General features: G+C 40.3%; 1 protein-coding gene across 27 annotated transcripts in view; it reads left to right on the top strand.

Annotated features, from left to right (window-relative positions):
- Positions 1-266: 266 nt before the first annotated feature.
- Positions 267-22890, top strand: part of greb1l (GREB1 like retinoic acid receptor coactivator) — a 46308-nt gene continuing 23684 nt past the window's right edge. For 7 of the 27 annotated variants that reach the window (XM_026150307.1, XM_026150301.1, XM_026150304.1 and 4 more), the window contains exons 1-4: positions 7890-10502; positions 10608-10680; positions 12480-12625; positions 22502-22608. The gene's annotated coding sequence lies outside the window, so the exon portion shown is untranslated. The other 20 variants (XM_026150309.1, XM_026150312.1, XM_026150310.1 and 17 more) reach the window with 14 other exon arrangements.

Below are 22890 nucleotides of genomic sequence, written 5' to 3'. Positions count from 1 at the left end.
CTTAAACATAACCTTCATTTTCAGGTGTGTGTAGATGTATGTTCGTGTTTCGGTGAGATTGTTGACTCGTTCTTTTCACTTTCTTGGCATGTTTATCATTAGTCTTTCGTGCAAACTGTTTATTTTTCTTATATCTGCGAATCAACCGAGCAAATATCATGCTGTCGACGCTATATTGTAACGTAAAGTTAGTAGTACCTAATATAGTTCTTACTGCACGTTTAAACTATAATAAAACAAAAAACAAAAAACTACTTATACATGTCGTCGATGGTTACTATTCATTTACTAGCTTTGGACGACCTCTTTTGCCTTTTTCCTCCCATTTGATAAACAAGCGATCACAAAGAACAACCTTAGCCGAACTTCCGCTGATTTGAACCAAACGGTACGTACTGTAGCTTCCTGACGTCACGTTGTTGCTTCGTCGGCTGTGATCAGCTGTGAGCAGCCGAGCGCCCAAAGCAGCAGCAACGTTGATACTGGCGTCGGAACCGGAGAGCGCAAGTTTACACACGGACCCCAATCCCCGTGGAAATGTGACTTTCTGCGTTACATATAAGGTAGGCTTGCGTTTGAACTGCGTTTTTTTTTTCTTATTTTCCTCGAGGCCTTAATTTGTTTTGGTGCAAATCGGGATGTCATTGATGTTCAGCTGTAAACGCTGGCTCTCTCTCTCTCTCCCTCTCTCTGTGTGTGTGTGTGTGTGTGTGTGTGTGTGTGTGTGTGTGTGTGTGTGTGTGTGTGTGTGTGTGTGTGTGTGTGTGTTTATATCTTTGTGGGCACCAAAAATTGGAAGTTTGCTATACTTGTGGGGAACAACAGCCCTTGGACCATAATCCTTGTCCTCACAGCTTGGAAGGTTGTTGTTTTTTTGTTTGTTTGTTTTTTATAGGTTTTAGGGGTTACAATTGGGTTATAGTTAGGTTTAGGGTAAAGGATATGGTTAGGCATTCATTTTTCATAGTTAGGATTGGGGTAAGGGGCTAGGGTAAGCATTATGTCAATTAGATGTCCCCACAAGATGTGTGAGAGAGAGTGCAGCCAAGCTTTAACATGATCATTTTAGCAATCAGTCCATTTATCCACTGTGATTGCTTCAGTACTTGTTGGTAATTATTCATTGTTAGGAAAGCCATGCCGACTATGCCTGGAGCCAGGTCACTAATACTTGTGTGTCTGCTGAATACTGTAACAGTTGCCTAAGGCTTGGTGTTGAAACAAGCTTCAACAGCTTAGATAAAGTCATATCAGATAAGAGTGAGCAGCAGGTTTATTTGGAGCCTGTGCATATTACAACATTCTTCCATCCACAGCACATTTGGCACTGTACCAGATGCACGGGGGTGCTTACAGTAGACGTTCTGCTTATTTTTTACTGCTTCACAGCAGGAACTTTAAATGAGTACAGTATCACATGAGTAATCATTCATTTGTCAATTAGCTGGGTGGCCTGTCTTGCGTGGAGCACGCGCAGCCCTGTCAAAGAGGACAAGGAATGGAGGGGTCAGGGGGGCTCTGAGCGCTGACCATCTGGCCCTTGGGGGGCTGGTTTCCTCACTGGCTGCCTTTGTTCCTGGTGAACAATTGGGACTTAATCTTGGTGGAGATAACTAAGGCCCCATGACAGCATTCGTGCACTAGGACAGGTCTCTCTCTTTAGCCTTGAAGGAGATATCTCTTTCTCATGTTGCTTTGTGAAGGCTCTGACTGGCTTGCTTTCAGTGACTTTTGCATCTTAACTTTTTAATCTGAAGTCTCAAGTAAAGCTTTAAAAAATTCTAAACTGTTGTTTCATTAAACACCTGAAGGTTCCCTCCCTTTTTCATAAAACCATGCACATTGGATCGTTCAAAACTACAAATTAAGTAAGATGCACCTCATTTCTGTTTGCCTTCAAACGATGTCCTATTTAAAATAATAACACATCTTATTTGGGCGGAGCATTATCCGACCTTTTCTTTCCTTACGATGCTGGTCTACCTTCCTTTTCTTCCCCATCTTCTCATCCATTGTTTTATTGTGCTGGAAACCTGTTATGAGGCAAAGAGGTTTTCCAAAAATGCAGCATGACATTTCGCTTGTGAAAAAAAAAAATTAACCAGGTTGTAGATAAATGACTATGTCACATCCATTCGTGCTCAGACAATTGTCACCAGGGTAACAGATTTATTTATTTTCCTGTTATTATTCTCTCACTGTAATTTTTGGGGCTCTGCTTTTGGTGTTCATGTCGTGTTGTTTACTCAGTTGGCCTTGTGCCTTTCTCTTTTTTTCCTTCACAAAGAAGATTTGTGTTCATTTGCTGTTATGATAAACCGGGCTCTGTCAGATCACTGAGGGTTGTATTCACTGTCATAACAAAAAGATTCAAACCGACTGACTATCCATTTAATCAGTAACATAGTGGATTCAGATTCCATGGTGGCTTCAAGCAAATTTTATATACTGATCAATGAAACTAAATCAGATCATCCATGATACCAGTTTTGAGATCACAAAAACACCTCCGGGGGTAACCAGCAGATGTTTCTGTTGATCCTTTCTGAAGTACTTTTCAGTGAATGTGCCCTTTTCTGATCACGAGTGCAGATGGCACGAGGGACAAAATCCCAACTAAAGAGATCAGCACTATTGTTTTCACACTTCTTCGGCTGCAGTGTGACAAGCCCCAGAAAACAGGTGGTCCTCAATATAGGCGCCATTCATCAAATTGCTGAGGCAGGAGTCATGACCCTCTATTCAGGTTTTATCCTCATATCCCGTGTTGTCAATACGATTGTGTCACCAAAACCTGTTCTGTCATCAAAAACGTAGTTCATTAAAATATCAGTGTTTCCATCAGTGCCACAGCAAGAAAAAGTAAGCACTAAAATTTGACTTGCTTACTTAAACAAAAGTGTGTAAATTTTGTCAGCAGAACATCCTAAAAATATAAAAAGTTAAAATATTCAGTATATAAAATGTGTGTTTTTACATTTATTTGTATTATTGAAATTATTACTGCATCTGCATTAATATCTCGGCAGCTTAACTGTTGCCGTTGTTTGAGGTTCAAGCTAATTGATATTGTTTTATATTTATTTTGTAGCTTTTTTAATTAAAGAAAAATTCAATTTAATGCATTTGTCTCACATATGTTGTTCTGTAGTGTGACTACAAGCTGGAAATGCAGTAAATTTCCATCCCTCCCTCGTAAAGAAGCATTACGTCCCACTTCTTGCAAACAGAGGTCAGATCTCCTACAAAAAAAATACTTGTTGGTAAATGCAAATAAATTACAGATAAATCGAGGTTCACTTTCAGGAGAAGAAGATGTTTTCTGATTCCTAATGAGATCTCTTTAGTGCTTTTTAGCAGTAACTGTGTCTGATGTGACTAGCTAACCTTACCGTGTCACTGTATATCAAAGATTAACTGGCCCTTTTCAGCAAAACATAAAAATTCAAAGAGCATCTCAGCCATGATGTGCGAAGCCAAACGTGTTCCACATGGATGCTCGTAAACCTTTAACCTGTCTTTGTGTTTATTTTTATTGGGGGCCAAGAATGCCAGGAACACTGTGTTCACTTGTAATGTTGTGAGTCTAAATAAATGAAAGCAAATATTCAGACTACAGGGGCCACGTAAGGGCTGTATGTTTTTCTTTCTTCTGCAGAGAATCACATCTGTCTCCCATTCTATTCACTTAAAAAGCAGCAGAAAGAACAGTTCACCGTGTGTTTTGAAGCTCTCATTCATCCGAGTGAATATTTAATATTTGGCATCTTGCTAATTTTAATTTTTCAATATCATCTCTGCAGAACCATGGAAACAGCAAACACTGTAGAAAGTGGTCCTCCATGTTTCCTTTTTAATGATTGTCTCTTGAAAAATGCATCATGAAAGGAAGAAGAGGAGAAGCACAAATAAGGTTTGAGAAGAGCTGGTGAGCCTCCAGAGGGGAAGAGATGGGAGAAAAGGGTGAAAAAAGAAGTGGGAGTGATGAAGCTAGAAACAAGGCAGCTGGATGCAGACAGAATATCACTTTTCTTTATCCAAACCTGACACTTGTTGCTGTTGGATTAGTTAAATGTGTAAAACCTGAGTGTGAAGAGGAAAGACCTAAAATTGTAAATTGAAACTGTATGTACTGTATGCTGGTGTATGACACGCCTGACAACTGGATCATTAAAGCCAATTTCACAAAGGCCTGTGCCCCTCCCCCGGCTGAAAGGAGATGTCAAAGGTCTGTGACCTCTTCCATTTATGTGCATTGATCCCGCTACCGGGGGAGGGCTTCCTCCTCTAAGCCCTCCACCATCAGCTGTTATGTCTTAGTTTCACCTGCAGGAAACTGAGCAATTATATCTGTTTTTTTATTTACTTCAGTACACATTTCTTCTCTCTTTACCAACTATTGTCATACACGTAAACAGAAATTAGTACATAGTACTTATTTAGAGCCAAACCTGGGATTTTATGGCAAAGGAGGGTTGTACGTATTCAGTAGCACACTATAAGGTTTGATGAACAAAAAATTAAGTGGGCATCAAAATCCAGAGCAATTTAATTTAAAACTTAGGCTACGTCCACATGTACCCGGGTATTTTTGAAAATGCAGGTTTTTCTATGCGTTTGTACCTTTCGTCCACACGTAAACGGCGTTTTTGGTCACTGAAAACGGAGATTTTTAAAAACTCCGGCCAGGGTGGATATTTTTGAAAACTCAGTTTTTGCATTTATGTGTGGACGAGAAAAACGGAGAAAACGCAGCGTCAAAGGTGTGCGCATTTTTTGATGTCACACTGTGCGCCACGTTATTGTTTCGGTGAAATTAATTTCTACAATACTATTACTGTTAATTTTACTCTCTGCAGTGTTTAAATGCTTACATATACACACACAATTACTGTCCCTCCACACATACGACTTGGTTCTGCTTCTATTAGTGGTGTGCGGATCGATACTGAAATATCGATTCTTCCGATACCAGCAATTTATGTTCTAGAATCGATTCTCATATTATAATATCGATATTTTAGTACTCTGGGTTAAATTTGTAGTTCTTCCATTAAAATGAACGCAGTGGAAAGAAACTATACAATTCGGATCGTCTAATTTGGAAGGAACTACTTCCTCTTACGCCTTTCATAGTCATATGCGGAATACGGCTGTATAAATGTGTGGCAGCCCCTGGCGTGCACACTCACAACAATGGCTGAGCGCAAACAGAGTCCTGTGTGGACACGTTGTTGTTGCAACACCACTGACCTCGTCAAACACCCCGGAGTAAATCACATCACAGAATATGATAAGCTTATGTTGAGGCGAACTGAAGACGAGGACAGGGACAGGTGCTGCTAGGGCGAAACAGACGTCTCTCGCAGAGTCCTTTAGTGCTGCAGGCAGGCAACATGCTCAAATAGCGCACAACGTCAGTTTTTTTTATTTATTTCTATATGATTATTCTGCATTATTAAGCAATAAAAACAAGTTGTCTGATGTCCTCTAATCATTATGAAGCAATATGGTTATGTTATTATTACAATTACATAATACAATTATATATTGTATTATGAAATGCAATGAAACATTAAGTTTTTGTACAGAGTATCGGTATCGGATCAGTATCGCCGATACCACCCTGAATTTTACTTGGTATCGGATCGGAAAGGAAATCAGTGGTATCGCACATCACTAGCTTCTATGCCCCAGCTTTGTTACTTTTTCCCACCGAGGCTTCGAGACTTCTGATTGGCCAACATTTCTGCACGGTTAGGAATATATCGCCACCTGTTGCTTTGGCATGTTCCTAGCAGCGTTTTCCTTCATTTCTGCCTTTACGCGTGGATGGGATTATTTTTAAAACGAAAACGGAAAATCTCCGTTTTCAAAAATACCCGTGTACGTGTGGACGTAGGCGTTTCTGTTTGAAAACGCATCGTTTTCTCTCCGTTTTGGCCTCCCGTCCACACTGAGACGGCCTTTTCCCCAGGGAAACACGCAGCATTTTGAAAACGCTCTCGAAAACATACAAACATTCAAAACGGATCTGTCCCGTCACAGTGTGGACACTCGAAAACGCAGACTTTCTAAAACGATGACGCATTTTAGTCATGTGATGCAGTCATGTGACCAATTAAACAAAGATAGTGGAGCGCATTATACAGCAGTTGTTTTGATTGCTCTCAATTTTGACAGCCCTAAAAAAGATTAATATCAGTTTGTACATGCTCCAGATAGCTTTTGTTCAAGTTCTTTAATTCTCATTCGCTTTTGCGCATGCACAGTACTGGAACGTAAGCGTTTTCGGCCGTTTCAATGTGGACACACAACTCTGACAACGACTAAAAACACTAGTGTGGACATAGCCTTAGGCTGAACTTAATTTAACTCACCCCTTAAATAAAATGCAGATAATTAACTGTTTAACGTTATCCCCTCAGCCGACCATGAATTTGTGCTTCTGGGTGAGAGTCTGCTTCACACCTCAGTGTTTACGGCCTGCTCAGGAGCAAAGGGGAAACGGAAACGATGTAAGGATGAAATTCCTCTGAGCTGAAAGAATGCCCCCTTTTTTTCCCTCTCTCTCAGTCCTAGAGTGATCTGGCTTTTTGGGATGGATGAAAGGAACTTATAGTCAAGAATGTAGGACATGTAAAATGTAGAGGTTAGTGATGGGATTTCCGGCTCTTTTTAGAGATCCGGCTCTTTCGGCTCGGCTCACTAAAAAGAGCCGGCTCTTTCGGCTCCGAACCGGCTCTTCAGGTTGTTTTGTTGCTTTAATTAATTTATCATTAACAATAATATAAAATTATGCAGAAAAAGAATTACTAATGTAAAAAAAGTGGTTTTATTTATATATGTTTATATATGGCCCCTAGAGACAAAGCACGTACAAACTCTAAAGCATATACAAACTCCAAAAAGCACGTACAAACTCCAAAACACATTTCTAGCGTTAACTAAACTTCCAAAACAGAGCTACTCAGATCACTTAAATTACACAATTGAAAGCATGTGTGTATTGTTTGTGTATTTATAGACAAGCACTCATATTTATTCAAATAATTAAAAAAAAAAGTTCTTGTACCTGTTACTACCACACACCAAATCCGGTTGTTGATACTTCCTGGCTTGTGTAGCCACTAGGTAACAAAAGCTCAACACTGCGCCCTAGCATCCTTGAGCACTTCTGTTGTCTTTTGTACGTGATTCTGAGTTTGTACGTGCTTCTGAGTTTTTACGTGTTTTGGAGTTTGTACATGCTTCTGAGTTTTTACGTGTTTTGGAGTTTGTACATGCTTCGGGGTTTGTAAGTGCGTCTGAGTTTTTACGCGTTTTGGAGTTTTTACGCGTTTTGGAGTTTGTACATGCTTAGGAGTTTGTACGTGCTTTGTCTCTAAGGGCCACCATAAATATACTTTATTTATTCACTCCACATAAAATGTAATAAATAAATCATATAATACAAAAAAACAACTATTTACATTTTAAACTTTTAACTATTTAAATTTTCAGCTTTTTCCTTTTAAACAAATTTAACGTGAAACAACACAAAACACTGCAAACCACAACACAATTAAATATAAATTAAAATATAAAAACAAAAAGAAAATGCACATTCTCTGTCATATGGGCCGGCATGATTTCTGAATCCTTTATCATCTGCAACTGAAAATAGTGGATGATTACTATACCTTTCTAATGTGATGTTGTTGTCCCTTGCTCTTTTTCTCTCTGGCTCTGTTCCTGTGCTACTGCGAGTGTAACTAACGCCCCTCCCCCCTCTGCCCAGCGCAAAGTACAGGCCGCGCGTGCGGAGTTTAGCGGAAAAAGGGCGAGAGAGAGGGTGAGAGAAAGGAAAAAAAAAAGGCTCGCGTCGTTCACTTCAAAGAGTCGGCTCTAAGAGCCATTTCGTTCGCGAACGACCCATCACTAGTAGAGGTGCAGCCAAAAACGCTGGGCTGAACATCCTGCTCTTTGTTGCAAAAGGAGATCTATGATGCTAATCTTGGTGGTGTGTCTGTGTGTGTGTGTGTGTGTGTACATTTATGCATGACTGCTACGCAACCACAGTAGACACCACTTCCTGTTGTCCTGTTATCTATGATTCTGACATGCAGGGCAGGCTCTTATCTGTCACTGCTGGATTTTGTGCTTGACTAACCAAATGACTTAGTGAACCTAATCCTTAGTTTATTTAAGCCTCCTGTTACCATGCTCAACCTCTATTCATACACTCCTTTTTGTGGTGCAGTTACAGAATATTATCATCCAGACTTTTACGCTCTTTTCATCTGCACATGAACCCCGAGAAATGAATGAAAACGAGCTGGTTGTGCCCTCGAGTCAATCGCCAGGAAGTGTGTCAAAGGTTCACCATGAAAGCGGGAGTTCATGCACGTGTTTGTGGGGGAGTGATGGCATGTCAAGGTGAAGGAGAGACTCTCGCTGAAACCTTGGAAAAAGAAATTAGGTTGTGTCTTGCAAATCACATCACAGTAGGATTGTGGCACGAAGTACAGACTCATGTCTACACTGTTCCTCCTTTTTTTTTTAAGATCAATCTCTCAGATTATTGTGGACTCCATTACAGCAATATGAACTCACGAAGCGCAAATTGTGCGTGTGTCTCCACTGAGATCACTCAGTCATAATATATCCTCATTCTTGCCACTGAAACTTCGAAAGCATTCAGCGGAGAATCCCTTCTTGCACAGCAGTGTTATGGAACAGTGTGTTCTCACAGGGTGTACTGCTGTATTCCCTGCCCATGCACAGATGCCAGCTCCAGCGGTACAGTACCTGCAGACAGAAATTTCAGCCAGCAGCTTCATGTTCGTTTTAAAGAGCACAGCATGTGCTGTGCCACAGTCTGGATCACAGCATGTGCTGTGCCACAGTCTGGATCACAGCACAATACTGTGAAGGAAAATTTACGGTTTTGCTTTCCAAATCCTCCAGATAAAATGATCTTGTTGTGTTTTTGCTCATAACATCTTGAAGTAAGCCATTTAAGCATTCTTGAAACAATAAACTGGAGTGTTTCTAGTTTAAAGGAGCAATAAAGTAAGTGCTGGCAGCACAAGCATGTGACTTTAAAAAAGGGAGAGTTGTTGATGTCACTTGTTTTAAATCTTTTTTTTTTTCTTTTTTGATTTACTTCATCTTTACAGACCAGTTTTACTTGGGCAGGATTAGTAAAAGATTAGACATTTTCACAACATCAACACGTTTGAAGGCTTGAGTTGCCTGAGTTATGACACTATTCTTCCAATTGTCCACATATTAAAATTTCCTGTCTAATAGTATGTTGGCCCAACTGCGTCCTGCTAAAATAGCATGGAAACATGATCTCTGGAGGTGCTTTTGGTGTCTGGCAAGGGACTTTGGCAGAAATCCACTCAGTAGGTTGTGGTCTGCATTTAAGACGCTGATTGGTGAGCCACAGCTGAGCCCAGCATCCTTGTGCAACACTTTAAATTTTACTTGACAATGCATAAGGAGCTTCAGTTTCTTCCTTCTGAACAACTTTTTGAACAGAACAACACTGTTTAAAAACTGCTTTTTTCCAGCAGCCATTAGTCAGATAAACATATCATAGCTTTGCTACATGTGTCTGTGTCTCTGCTGAAAATGTGAGTATAGATGACTCACTGCTGCAAAGTAAATCTACCTATGGGTACAAATAAAGTAACCTGAGCCTGAACCATTGCAATGAGATGAAAGAACAGCGGGTAGCTCTGCATGTTTGATTTGGCAGATTTTTTTGTTGTTGAATGTTCTTCCTGACACACACAACCCCAAAAGGATTTGTATCTTTACCTGGGATGGAACCGGCTTTAGGCGATTGTCTAAAACACTATATTATGTCATAACTAAAGCAATTTCACTTCATCTGTCTGAATGTTCTGTTCACACAAGCAAGCAAAAGATTTATTTTTTTTTAGCATTTACTGCTTTACATTTTGATTGGCATTGCAGTTTAGCTTTAAAATTTTCTTCTTATTACTCCCTCAGCTCCACCAAGCCCATTTAACACATACAGAAGTGCTCTGTTTTTGACTGCATGTCACATTTTATGTGACACAACAGCTATAATGGCATACAGCATTGCATATGATTATTAGTGTGTCTCTTAACTGCAGTGTTAATGGGTTTGGGTGTAGTGCTGTTTTTTCCCCTCCAGATGAGGAAATAAAACAATCGGAGTTAGTCTATAAAATGCAATCACCCGCATGGATCAGGAGAGAGCCGTTAGAGACAAAGGCCAGGGGTCGGGTGGTACTCTGAAAGCCACGCCCACTGCAACCGAGGCCCAAAAAGTAAATAAGATCGCTTAATATTAGCTGGCTCAAAAATGTGAGCTTTTGCTATGTTAGCAAGCACTGTTATACGGCTAATGTTGTTTAAAATGCTTTAACTCGATTGACAGACGTTCAGTAGGCTAAAACTGACCTGTTAATATTTATGACCAAGAAAAAAAATACTTCACACACACACAGGCAGTGGGTTAGGTTGGTATAAATTTTTCCTCTTGAAGTCTAAATTTTTCAGTTTAGCATGCTAAAAGTTTTTTAGTTATTTACCCAGGTTGTATTCAACTGCTCTGCAACTTTCAGCCATTTGGTTTATTTTCAATTTATAACGAGAGGACGGAGTTGGCGACGATTACCTTCTGGATCAACAACAAAGGTAAAAGTATACCATGGCGTAGTGTACTGAAATGCTAAAAATGTAATTGAGTCGGGTAGCTAATGATGAGCTAGCTTCCTCTAATGCTAGCTGAAACTAGCATCACTCTTTACTGTTATTGTTGGTACAGTAACAGTAAAGAGTATCAAAAAAGACTGTTTTAACTCAGTTGGAACTGGTTCTTGTTTTTTATTTAGATTATAGGGCTTCTCCGAGGACTAATTTTATCAAATAAGTTGTTCATATTTTAGTACTTTTGAGCCACTATGTTGTTTGTTGCTGCATTGTGAATTTCCTGTGTCCTCTTCCAAATTAAAAGCTCTGTAAGACAGAAGTCATTTCTGTCCCAGCAAGGCTTTTCTTGTGAAACAATTGCAGGAACCCTGTGTCAAAAATTCAACCCAGTTTTAATATGAGAAAATGGGGTGTATGGAATTATTTATGGGTTTAACCAGCGGACCTTTGATGACTGATTACTAATTCACGTGTTATTCTGTCACCTTGTAAAATTAATGAGGGGGGTGAGAGGGCTTCAGAGAGGGAGAGAGTGATTATCCATCCCACAGGGATATTAGCAGAGTGAAGAGGACACTTTCGGGGAGGGCAGTGGGGCACAATCACAAAGTGTTTTCTCTATATTTCTGTATGCACACATTAGCGGAACAAGAGCCAAAAATAATGGGCTAAGGAAGTGCTGGGGTAATCAGTTTCCAGTCCTGTAAAACAAACCACAGATTCAGTTAAATGATGTTAAAAACTTCTATATGTTTATGCTGAGGTCACAGAGACTGAGGACTTTGTGAACTGTCCATTAGCATAGTCTAATAAATAATTTGTCATTTATAGTTGGTTAATGTTTCTAGCCTGGCCATCCAACCATGTGCATGCGTGTGTGTCTTAGGTGCACTGCAGAACTAAAGCATATACCAGCTCGCTGTTCAGCACTCGAGCACATTTTCAGCTCGAGTGTAGCCAGAAATAAAACATGCAGACATTCACCAGACTATTTTATAAGTAGATCTGTGCATTCACTTTAACACCAAAACATGTTTTACACAAACACATACACATAAAGTGGATTTTCTTAGCCTTGCTGAACTTTATACATATTTTTTTAATCTAAGTCTGTGTGGGTTTGGAGGTTTTGTGTAAGGTCTTTCTTGTGATTGTTAAGACTGATTGTGGAATAGAAAACTAATTGACCATCACCAATTTGCTGGCTCCACACTGCAGTGATGTACACATTCACCTCGTCTTTTCTGCGAGGTGGCACAGTTGCTTTTAGGGTTGGGTCAGGACGAGCACCAAATCAAACACCAATCAGATCTCTTGTGAATAAGAGAACAGCTAAAAGTAGCATTTAATTTTATTTTAATAATCCAGCTGTGAAAATTGTAGCTGTGTGAATAATCTTTGCTTATTGGTTTGGGCTGATCAATCATGACATTATTTTTGCTCCAATTGACATCTGAAAATCATTTTAACAACCCATTTGGTGTAATCTCTCTTAGATGTTGGAGTTGCAACACTGATGCACATTTCTTTCTTTTTTTTCTATGTGTATAATTTGTGTATAATTGTTAATGTGAGAGAACTTGATGTATGCTAACAGCAGCTGGAAACACTCAAGCTTTCAGCCAGATTTCCCGCGTCACCTTGGCAGCATCTTTGCCTTAGCCCATAGATGCTTTTCCAAAAAATGCTGCTGCCCACGCACACATAACCTTAATTACACAAACACGACCCCAAACAGGACATTACTCACTCATTCTCTCTCCCTTTTCATATTGAAATACAAGGTCAGTGAGCGTTCCTGCAGCCAGGATTGTGTGGGAGAGGGCTGACTGTAGCAGAAGGCTATACCATTGGCTGTTGCAGCCCGTCCAAGGCTAAGGTGACCAAGACCCAGCCATGTGCTGCGAGGACTCAGCGTTCCTCTGTGGAGGTGGAGGTCATTCTGTCTCGCTCTCACTCTCTGTAGCACCCTCGCTCTCTCTTCTCCATTATCTGTGCGAGGCACAATTTCAGCTTGAGTGCAGCCAGAAATAAAACATGCAGACATTCAACAGACTATTTTATAAGTAGATCTGTGCATTCGCTTTAACACAAAAACATGTTTTAGAGACTTTTTATTACATTTTCATCCCTATTCAAAGAAAAACTTTTCCCAAAGCATGCTGATCATAATAATTTTAAGGGATTTAAAGAAATGTTTTGGGGGGGGGTTTCCTTTAATTTGTCATGTCAGAATGTTTTTACAAAACACTTGCAGCATATCAGGCTTTAATTTAGAAAAGTTCAAAATACCTGACTATTAAATTCAGTTTTATTTATACAGTGTCAAATAAGAACAATAGTCGCCTCAAGATGCCTTATATTGTAATATAAACCCTACAATAATACTATATGTTTACCTATAATGACTATATCAGAGCAAAGGGGAATTCTAAAACTACATTTAGCTGTGCTTGTAGTGCAATTGAGGCGTGTATTGTCTACAGTAGAAAGTTTTAAAATTCATTCAGATTGTCTTTATGTAGTTCTTTTACTGACAAGGTTGATTTCATGAATGATTGTAAAACCTTTTTTTTTTTTTTTTTTAAATCTCACATACCAAAGTTACTAAGAGGCTCTTGGCTGGTAAAATGTCTCCTCTGGTGGAGGGACCCTGGGCAGGATGAAGTGATAACAGCTCTGAATAGGTTTACTGTCACTTTTTCAAATCGGCGCGGTTTGTGTGCAGGGTCAAGCCCCAAACAAAGGCTGGACTGCTTCCATTGTCCGATTAAGACAAAAAGAGTCCTGCTGATGCTGCGGCTCTTGCTGCTGTAAGGACGACTGATGGGATTTAAGTGTGTGTCCCGTCACCGAGGGCAACCTGGTGCCTATTAATCGGGAGGGTGGTGGAGAATGGAGGAGATGTGGCGAGAGAGTGAGGGGGTAACGGGGGTGGGGTGCTGCCGATGCAGCAGTTCCGCCTGGGGTCAGGAAGAGGGGTATGATGGATACAGCTGATCGCCCTGTAAGGAAGTTTAGAGGGAAAGAGGAGGAGGCTCTTTCTCCAGGACATTAAGAAGCCTCTTTGTCATGCTGTCAGTCAAATAGATTCAAGGTGGCCGAGATCTTTTTCAGGAAGGAAAAGAAAGGAGAGGTCCCATTGTGAAAAGTGGATCTCTTTGGATGCCTGATAAACACAACAGACCTCTTTCTTATGTGCTCTCCATGAGTGTGTGCTGAAATTAAGTCAGTGTGTTGGATGTGTGAACCTTTGAGAGAGTGAGTTGTCCTTAAAGGGGGGGAAAGGTTTAAAGATAGATTTAGTGGAGTGCTAATAATTATTTTCATTATTATTTAACTTGCCAGTTGTCTTCATTATTATCATTATCTGTCAATACAAGAACATGGATTCGGTCTTTTAAACCTCAAACAGCCGTCTTATTTTGAATTTAACAGTTTAACATATTTAAATAGTCGAGGAACTGAAGCATCACAGCTGAGAAACTCTAACTAGAACTTTGAGTCTTGTAAAATTAGTTAGTTGATTAATTATCAGAAAGGTTGACAATTAATTTCTTTTCATTATTTACTTTATCAATCGTCAAGATGAATTTGGGTAGATTTATACCTAGTACAAATTTTTCAGCAGTTCATTTGGAAAAAAGATGAAGACCTCTGTTTAAAATAATAATAATGAATTAAATTTAAAAAATAGTTTTTGAGAATTCAAAGAACAAGAAGCAGGATTGTGACTTTTTTCTCATAAATATCACTTTTAGAATTGTAAAAAGTTAGAATTGAGAATAAAGTACAAATTATGAGGATAAATTTAACTGAAAAAGTCTGAGTTCCTGGGTTAAAGTTAGAACTTTGTATCGGTTAATGCTGACTTTTTTTGGTTTGTTTTTTGTCTTAGAATCCAAAGGGGGTCATGACCCCCAAATTTTTTTTTCCAGTGGCTCTTATTCTCTTCTGTACATTTCAGTTTCAGTAGTTTTTTAGTTTAATTTTCCAAAGTATAGTCTACAGGTACATGCATATGTTGTAGAATGATGTAGGATGTAGTTTCAAGTTGTGTTTCAAGTTTCCAGTGATCACCTCTGAAGTCTCTCACATCTTCAGCACCTCCATTTGACTGATGTTTGGTCTGCGTGGAGGATGGAGGGCAGCCCAGGCCAGCTCCTGGAACTGGAACATGACCCCTTTGCTGGTTTGTCATCTGATAAGCGTAAATGTTTTGATAGCGTTGGCCCTTTCACCATGATCCATGGATCTCCCTTTACACCCCATAACAAACAGGGCTGTCTAAACAGCACTTTATAGCCAGGACAAGGCCTGGTCAACCATTATCAAAGATCTAATCTCAAATGAGCCATTGTGTTCAGACCAGATGTTAGAAGTAGCTGTGAAAATGGTAGAGGCTCAATTGGATGAAATAAAGGCCAGTCATGGAATATGGCTATTTACATGAATTTGACTATAAAAAGCTTTTATTTTCTCTCTTTTATGCAAGGTCAGGAATGATTGACTTGTTTCCAGTCCTGGAGTAAAAAAATGATATTTTAGAGAATGTATTATAACCACTTTAAATTCAAAGCAACAAATCTTTGTCTCCTTCGTCCTCTTGCCCTTTAGCATTGACCAGTGTTTGACTGCTGCCAGTGACAGCTTTACAGTATGCAATAGAACTTATTGTTGCCTTATTCAATATGGCTTCCCTGAATAAGTCTATAAATGTATTAGGGTCCTGTGTCTCTCTCCCTGTTGTTTCAGTTTAGGTGAACTGGCGTTCAACCCAGCAGTGTTGTAAAATGCAGATTGGGTTCACTAGCAGGCCTCCTGTTTTATTACACAGTCATGGACAGCATTGTAAATTTTCGCTTGTCCTTCACTTTCATTCGATTATGCTAGCTGGGAAAATCTTCTGCTACATAATCTAGAGGGTGGCAGATATTTTTTGCAAGTGATGATGCTTCCTGAAAGTCTAAACGTTTGTTGCTACTATTTGTTTTTATGTGGGCTCATGAAAAAGATGCCCAGCAACTTAAATTTGACATGTTACTTAGTAAATGATAGAAAATTAAATATGTGCAGTCTCTCACAGAATCAAAGTGCCTGGACTTGTTGCTTGATAAAGGCTGTAGAACATTCTCATAAGTGTGTCCTTCATTTACAGTTCCTTAATGACAAAAAAAGTGTAGTTTTATGCATCTCGCTTGGATTTTTACTGGAACTGATATCAAAACTGGGAGGACGGATGATACTAAACTTCCCGAATCAATTGGAAAAAATATTAATCCACATTAATATGCTACATTTGGCATATTGCTTCCTGTTGAGCGGCAACAAATGGTCTGTAAAGGTGGCGATTATTAGTCACACAATTTGTTTTTTTATCAGGCAAACAGAGAAAAGTCCATAAAGTTTTAGTTTATCATCCACTAAGGGCAGGGATAGCTCAGTAGGTAGTGGCAGCCCCATGATCGGAAGCTACAGCTACCCTGAAGTACCCCTGAGCAAGGTACCGTCCCTGCACACTGCTCCCCCGGGTGCCCAATGGCTGCCCACTGCTTCACTGAGTGAATTGGTTAAATGCAGAGAGGAATTTCCCCACGGGGATCAATAAAGTACACTTACTTACTTTCTTACTTTATTTCTTTCTTTCTTTCTTTCTTTCTTTCTTTCTTTCTTTCTTTCTTTCTTTCTTTCTTTTAAGAAGCAGTTTTATCAATTATCAATGTTGTTGCAGATTAATTTATATTTGAGTGAATAATCAATTTTAGCCAATCAGTCAACAGTTTCAGATGCATATTCAGTTATATCCTATAAAGAGCATGCTAAAATATTACGGTAGTTATTTCTATAAACAAACAGCTGTAGTATACAGTGTTTTCCACTTTTTGAGTTTGTTTTCCACTTGCGTTACATTAGTTATCAGTTTGGCAGACCTTCGGCACGAAATGATGCTGGCCCTTTGTCCATGGCTGAGATTTAGTTTAAGGTTAAATACCTTGCCCTTAAACTCTTCCTCTGGGCCACAGTGTGTGGCAAGGTCACCACTCCAATCAAGCTAGTGTTAACACAAAGACCGCTTGTCCCCTAATGAATTAGCTCTACAGTTTCTCAGCGAGTTAATACACCTCTCTCCAGACCCTCGCAGGCCTTTCCAGCCCTGCTGGCCTTTCACACGCACCCCCTAGCCCCTAATTTTTAAATGAGTTTTATAACTGGACAGTAAACCTCCAGTGGCTTAATGATGATGACTTCTTCATCTGCCCAAATGCTCCTTTTGTCCACCCCTCCTCCTGCCCAAGACCCTGCCCCCGTTCCCTCTGGTCACACCAGGCTTTAAACCTTGGTTCACCCCACTTTATAGATGCGCAGATAATCTCCTACGACGCACAAATGTGCATGTGCACACGCGTGCGCGCACACACACACACACACACAAACGGACCCTGGGGCTATTCTCTGCACTGAGCCCTGCTCTGTCTCTTTCTCAACGTCTTTCTTTCTGTTGCTGCTGACTTCAGCAATGGCATTCAACTGGAATGTTTGCCTTTGTTTGTTTGACTCACTGGAAAGCCATGAATGACCTTAGCTCATCTGCTATCCTCACTAGCACTGATTTGCACTTCAGGGCTCAGCAGGTAGCCCTGGGGAGTAGGAGTAGTATTTGGAGGAAGAGGGGGAGGTTTCGAAAGAAGGTTTGGGGGTTTTAATAAGGAAATGAGACCGGCAGACTGTCAAATGCATAGCAAACAAAAGTGCAACTTGTAACACCTTTGACAGGTAGCCCACTTGCCGCTAGTATAAATGGGTATTCTGTTACGGGAATTTCCATGTGGCGGTTTTGTCGTTTTCTTACTTGGGGGTTGTTTGTTTGTTTTTTGACAGTATAGGACTGTTTTGTCATCATAACAGGGTTATTAGCACCGTGTCCGCTCATACATCTGATGGATCTCGCTTCATTCTTAAAGTTGAAGCCTTGAGCTGCTGTGTAACGACAGGCATCCTATGTACTTCCATCAGTCATGCATGCACTTGGTTAGACAGGTTGATTAGATTATATAATGGAGCAGATACAAGTGTAGGCAAATGATTCTCTTGTAGCTCAGTCCAGGGTTCGGCAACTGCTGACTCAGCTAAGTCAAAGCTCCGGCACTCCTCTGGGAATCCAAGAGAGGAAGAGCTCCACTTCCCTACCCCCTTCCAAATTTAAGAGCCCAGAAAGCCCAAAATCTCCCATTAATGCTGGTCATGTGACTTGTCTTTCCTCAGGTGGCAGTGGCAGGAATACTTCCCCTTTGTCCCCTTAGAGTGGTGAAGGATGGGCTCAGGGGCGGGCAAGCATTCAATCCACACTCTTTTGTTTTGCAGCACAGTGTCTTTTGAGGCCAAAGAAAATGCGGGGTTTACTCATTATCTCCATTTTAAATGGGCTATTTAGGACAGGCCATGTCAAAGTCAGAGGCTTAGAGATAAATCACGCTGACAGCTCTTTTCCCCCAGTTGAACTTGCGGTTGTGCTGGTGTCAGTTGGATCTTTGTCAAAATTTCACTTTCATTGCAATGGATGGACTACTGCAGGTAGTCTGTGTTTACCACCCAAAAATGCCAATTATAATTTAATAAAACGCCTGTGAGTCACTCTGATTTACTAAGTCTGGTCTAAATCAGCAGTTGCTTGGAAAATTTCACAGTCAAACTCAAACCCAGCATTTAGACAAATGTCTGACTGAGTGAAATGAGTGCATGAAGCACTAATGAATGCCCTGATTGGTTCGTGTGGTGGTTTACAGCAGCCGTCACACTGAATGCGCTGCAATGGAGAGGAGGTGAGAAGAGCTCCACACAACTTGATTAAAACAACTGTTGACCGTGTCTGTGGTAATGAACTGGAACGTCAGTCACATGGCTCAGTGAAGCAGGAACCCGGGCCAGTAAAGGAAGATATCAGATAATGGAGTCATTTATGATAAAACCATGTTAGTATTTTATGACTTGTTGGAAGTCGTCTCGTCTTAAAAATAGCATTTTTAAGCCAAAATGATCAAATGTCTGTATGAAAGCAAGAGACCTAGAATCCTAGGGTCACTGTCGACTGTTTCTTCCCTGCTGGCAAGTACATGTGAGTTCACTTGCTGTTTACCTGACAAATTCTTGCAAACATTTCAGCAAGAAAACAAACACAGAAGCCTTTGGATGCTGCACAAATCATACTGACTCTACATGTTGAAGGCCAGAGCAAAATATTCTTGCATTTTCCACCCATTAGAAACGGTGAACAGTTTCCTGCTACTACAGATAGACAGATAGCCAATTGTCTTTCCCATTAAAAGTCAGGTAATTAAAGGTGTTGCAGAATTTCCGCTACCCCAGAAAGAGAAATTTTGAGGAGTGTTTTCAACCTGACTCAAGAAAATACGGTGTAGACTGAGGTCATGTTGGCCTTAAGTCCTTCCTCTCTTGACAATGTCATGCCAACTGTGATCACTGGGCTGTAATGACATACAGTTCCCCAACATCTGCCAGCGCCTGTTGATTTGTGGTGCATTTCTGTTTATTTATTTTGACCAGATGAGCCTCCTGGTATTTATAGCAGGAGTAAAAGCCTAATGTGGGGTCAATCCTGGGTAAGGGCTATGGAGACAAAATGCCAAAGCTGACCTGACATTCTTGTCGGGGACAGATCCTTTCTGGTTCTGGAGTCTCTCCCACACACACACACACACACACACACACACACACACACACACACACACACACACACACACACACACAAAAACAATAAAAAGCTGGGTGTGGCCGTGAGAGATTGAGTTGAGCATAGGATAGAAAGTTTGATTTAAAGACTTGTGCCCCCCTCCCCTCTCTTTGCTTCATTCTTTTTGAAAATGAAAACTTCCACATGACACAGTGCCCATGCAGGATGTCTTAACGTGCTGGGGGTCACACGTGGCAGCGGGGAAATGTAGGCCCTCTCCTTTGTCGTCTCCCCCCAACACACACACACACACATAGAGAGCTCTGCAGGCCTCCAAGAGCATCTGTCACCACGGGGGGTCAGCAGGGCTGTAATGAATGAGCCCCCAATGGATACCCTCCCTCTTTGGCAAATGGCGTGGGACGGAGGAAGGCCTAGGGGGAGGTCGCTGTGTGTGTGTGTTTGTTTGCATGGGAGAGAGAGAGAGAAAGAGGAGGGAGGGTTTCTGCTGCAACAAGGGAAAGAGTGGGATTTCCAGTTCTCTGTAGAGGATAATGACAAAGGTGGCTACCAGAAAGGACTGAAACTCCATATGCTGCCTGGATATCAAAAAATAAAAGGATTTACTATTTAACATGGATGATATTTAAACAGGTGGCTTCACGTTTGGGATTTACTACACTTGATTGGAATTTTAAGCTGCTCGAGGAGTCATGGAAGGTACAGCAGAAGCTTCTTAAAACTGTGCTGTGTGCCACATGTGGCCCTGATTCAGCATTATTTGTACGGGTTTTTTTTAGCACCTCATTCAGTTTGTTTTATTCTCACCGCCCCCCTCTCCAGCCCCCATCACTTTTTCTCTCATGTCAGAGAAAGTGGCCTTTTTAATGTTAAGTGTGTGTTGAAATTTTTCCCGAATTTGTGCAACAGCGAGGTGTAAATATATATTTATGAAATTCCCCTTAAAACTGGCTAATTTCATTCAAACCCTGAATTAACTCATTTTCAGCTAGCTGCGTTTGTTTGATTAGCAAACGTCAAATAAAGGCCAAGTGTCAAGTTTAATTGCTTGATATCAACATCTTTTCCTTTTTATAAATGCAATGTTAGACAAAACACATTACCTTGCATTTGTTTGACTTTGCTGCAAAGCATATGCTAAATCACAATGTTATTAAAATGGGTGGAGGGTAAGCAAGTTTAATCCTGCCTCTTTCCCTCTGTTTAAACATTGTAATGTAATTATGCAGCTGAGCAAGAAACAAAAGGAGCCTGCAGAGAAAGAAAATTCCGGGTACAAAAGTAAGATTGGTTCAATTTAATGAACTTTTGATCTGACTTCTTTTCAGGGTAAAGCTCTGATATGGTTTTGATCTTTAACGGATCGCATATTGTGTAAGAAGAGATTTCACAAATAGCGCATCAGCTACAACAAAAATATGAGATGGGAACATTAATTCTAAGCAAGCTTTACTTATTTTTGTGCGAAGTTGTCAAGAGGAGAATCTCATTTTAGCTTTGTAGTGTACTCACCAATTGAAGAAAATTCACACCTCTTAGTTAATGTTGAATTTCCCTTTTTTTAAACTGAATGTAGTAAACAAGATTTCATTTTCAAGATTAAAAAAAGTTTTGGCTGCAATTTTTTTTCCCCAACATTTTTTCAAGACTGCACATGTTGACAGATCAAAGTAAAATTTCTTAAACAATTGTGTATTTTTTTTTTTTTACCTAAATTATTATTTTTTTATATATATGCATTTTTGTATCAACCTATCTAAACAGAACATACTGCCATTGTATTAATAATGGATGTATATTTTATAGTTGGGCTGTGCTTGCATGCATTTAAGAAGCATTGTCTTTAACCATTAGCTTAATCCTGTCCCACTTTCAAGAAATTTGCTTAAGAAACAAACTAAAACAGCACTTAAGTCTGAATATTTTCTCACGTTACATCACTGGAAAAACAGAACTTTATTATGCAGCACCTCGGGCTTGTCTTGTTTTTGTGTCTAAATTTATGGCTTCTTCAGCTTCATCTCCAGAGTCATCTCTGCCTCCTGTTGTGATGTCTACCCGTCACAACCAGATAAGCATCAAAATATTTAAAGACTCTGCTCCCTGGGTAATTAGCCGGTTGCAAGAGCTTAGGTTTGAGTTTTACAGCTGCGGGAACACTTGTGGGAGGGCAAAACATAAACCAGAGTTGTATTTCAATTTTCTTTTCTTTTTTGGTAGGCAGTTCTGTTGTATCGGTGTTGCAGGCGGATACGCTTCTGCTTTGTGACACGCTGATGTTTTTAAGTCTCTGATGCACTCCATCACGCTGGCTAATCATTCACTAAATGGGTAAATACAAGTTGAACCAGCTTGTGTGCACTTTCTATTTGAAGGACTTGGACCCCAGACAAGCTACTACTTTTTTTTCTTTTTTGAACAGAATATTTGTACAGTCAGAGGTGATGACTGGGTAGATTTTGGCTGTCAATGTTTTGAAAGGAACTTTGCTTCTGTTATATCAAAGCCTGATTGGCTAAACAATACTTTGTCAAAGGGTCAAAGTAACTTAAAGCCATTCAGAGGGTATTGACTGTGTGTTGAGTGCTGCAGCAACACCCAGTTGTACTTTATGAAAATGGCCTCGGGGCCGGGGAAACGTAATAGTGGGCTTTCTACACAGCTATACATGTACACATGCCACAGGCTGAGCTGCACTTAATGTCTGAGTGGTTAAAAGTGCCCTCATTCATTTTGTGAATGAGCATGCCCTTTGGACTGTGGGTATTAGTTGCAGCTTAAATCATTTTGGGGGGGATTTCCAAACAGCTGTAGTTTTTTTTTCCCCCCTCAAATGGCCAAAAAGTAGACTCATCAATTATGTTTTATTATTTAGTATAAAGTAAATACACTGGATATAATTGTTTATTTTTAGTTTGTTTGTTTAAACATTATAGATGTTTTGTGGGGGTTTTGTCTGTAACTAGCACGTTCTTTTTATGAACATCCTGATTTAACATTCAAGCACAGAAAGTATAATTTCAACTATCTGGAGAAACCCTTAGCATAGTTAAACACTCTGAGCTAATCTTCAATCTTCCTGCTGCTTTCCCTCAGGTCTTCAAGCAACGAGGGAGTGACATGCCTTTGATGGAAATTTCTGCCGAGTGATAGCGATCCAGCATGTAGCAGAGTCCTGTCACACCTGGGAACAGTCTGACTGCGTAAGTCAGCCTGTTTTTTTGGGGGGGGGTTTTATGTGATGCTAATGTTTCCTCTCTGAGAATTTCAGATTTCACTCTCTGCAGCTCATTTTGTCCGTAGTGGTCTTCTCCAACCCTCTGAGTGAGGATTAGATTAGCCTTTTCTGACCCAGGGTCACATTCATGCAATCTGTTGATGCCACCCAGGAGCTGTGGAACGGCCTTGACTGACCATCTGACAGCCTGAAAGGCAGTTTTAAAGTCACCATTCATTGACGTGACTTCCCAGCATTGGCCATTAGT

Source organism: Astatotilapia calliptera, chromosome 18, assembly GCF_900246225.1.
Source record: "Astatotilapia calliptera chromosome 18, fAstCal1.2, whole genome shotgun sequence".
NCBI lineage: Eukaryota > Metazoa > Chordata > Actinopteri > Cichliformes > Cichlidae > Astatotilapia > Astatotilapia calliptera.
This window is presented reverse-complemented; position numbering and strand designations above follow the sequence as displayed.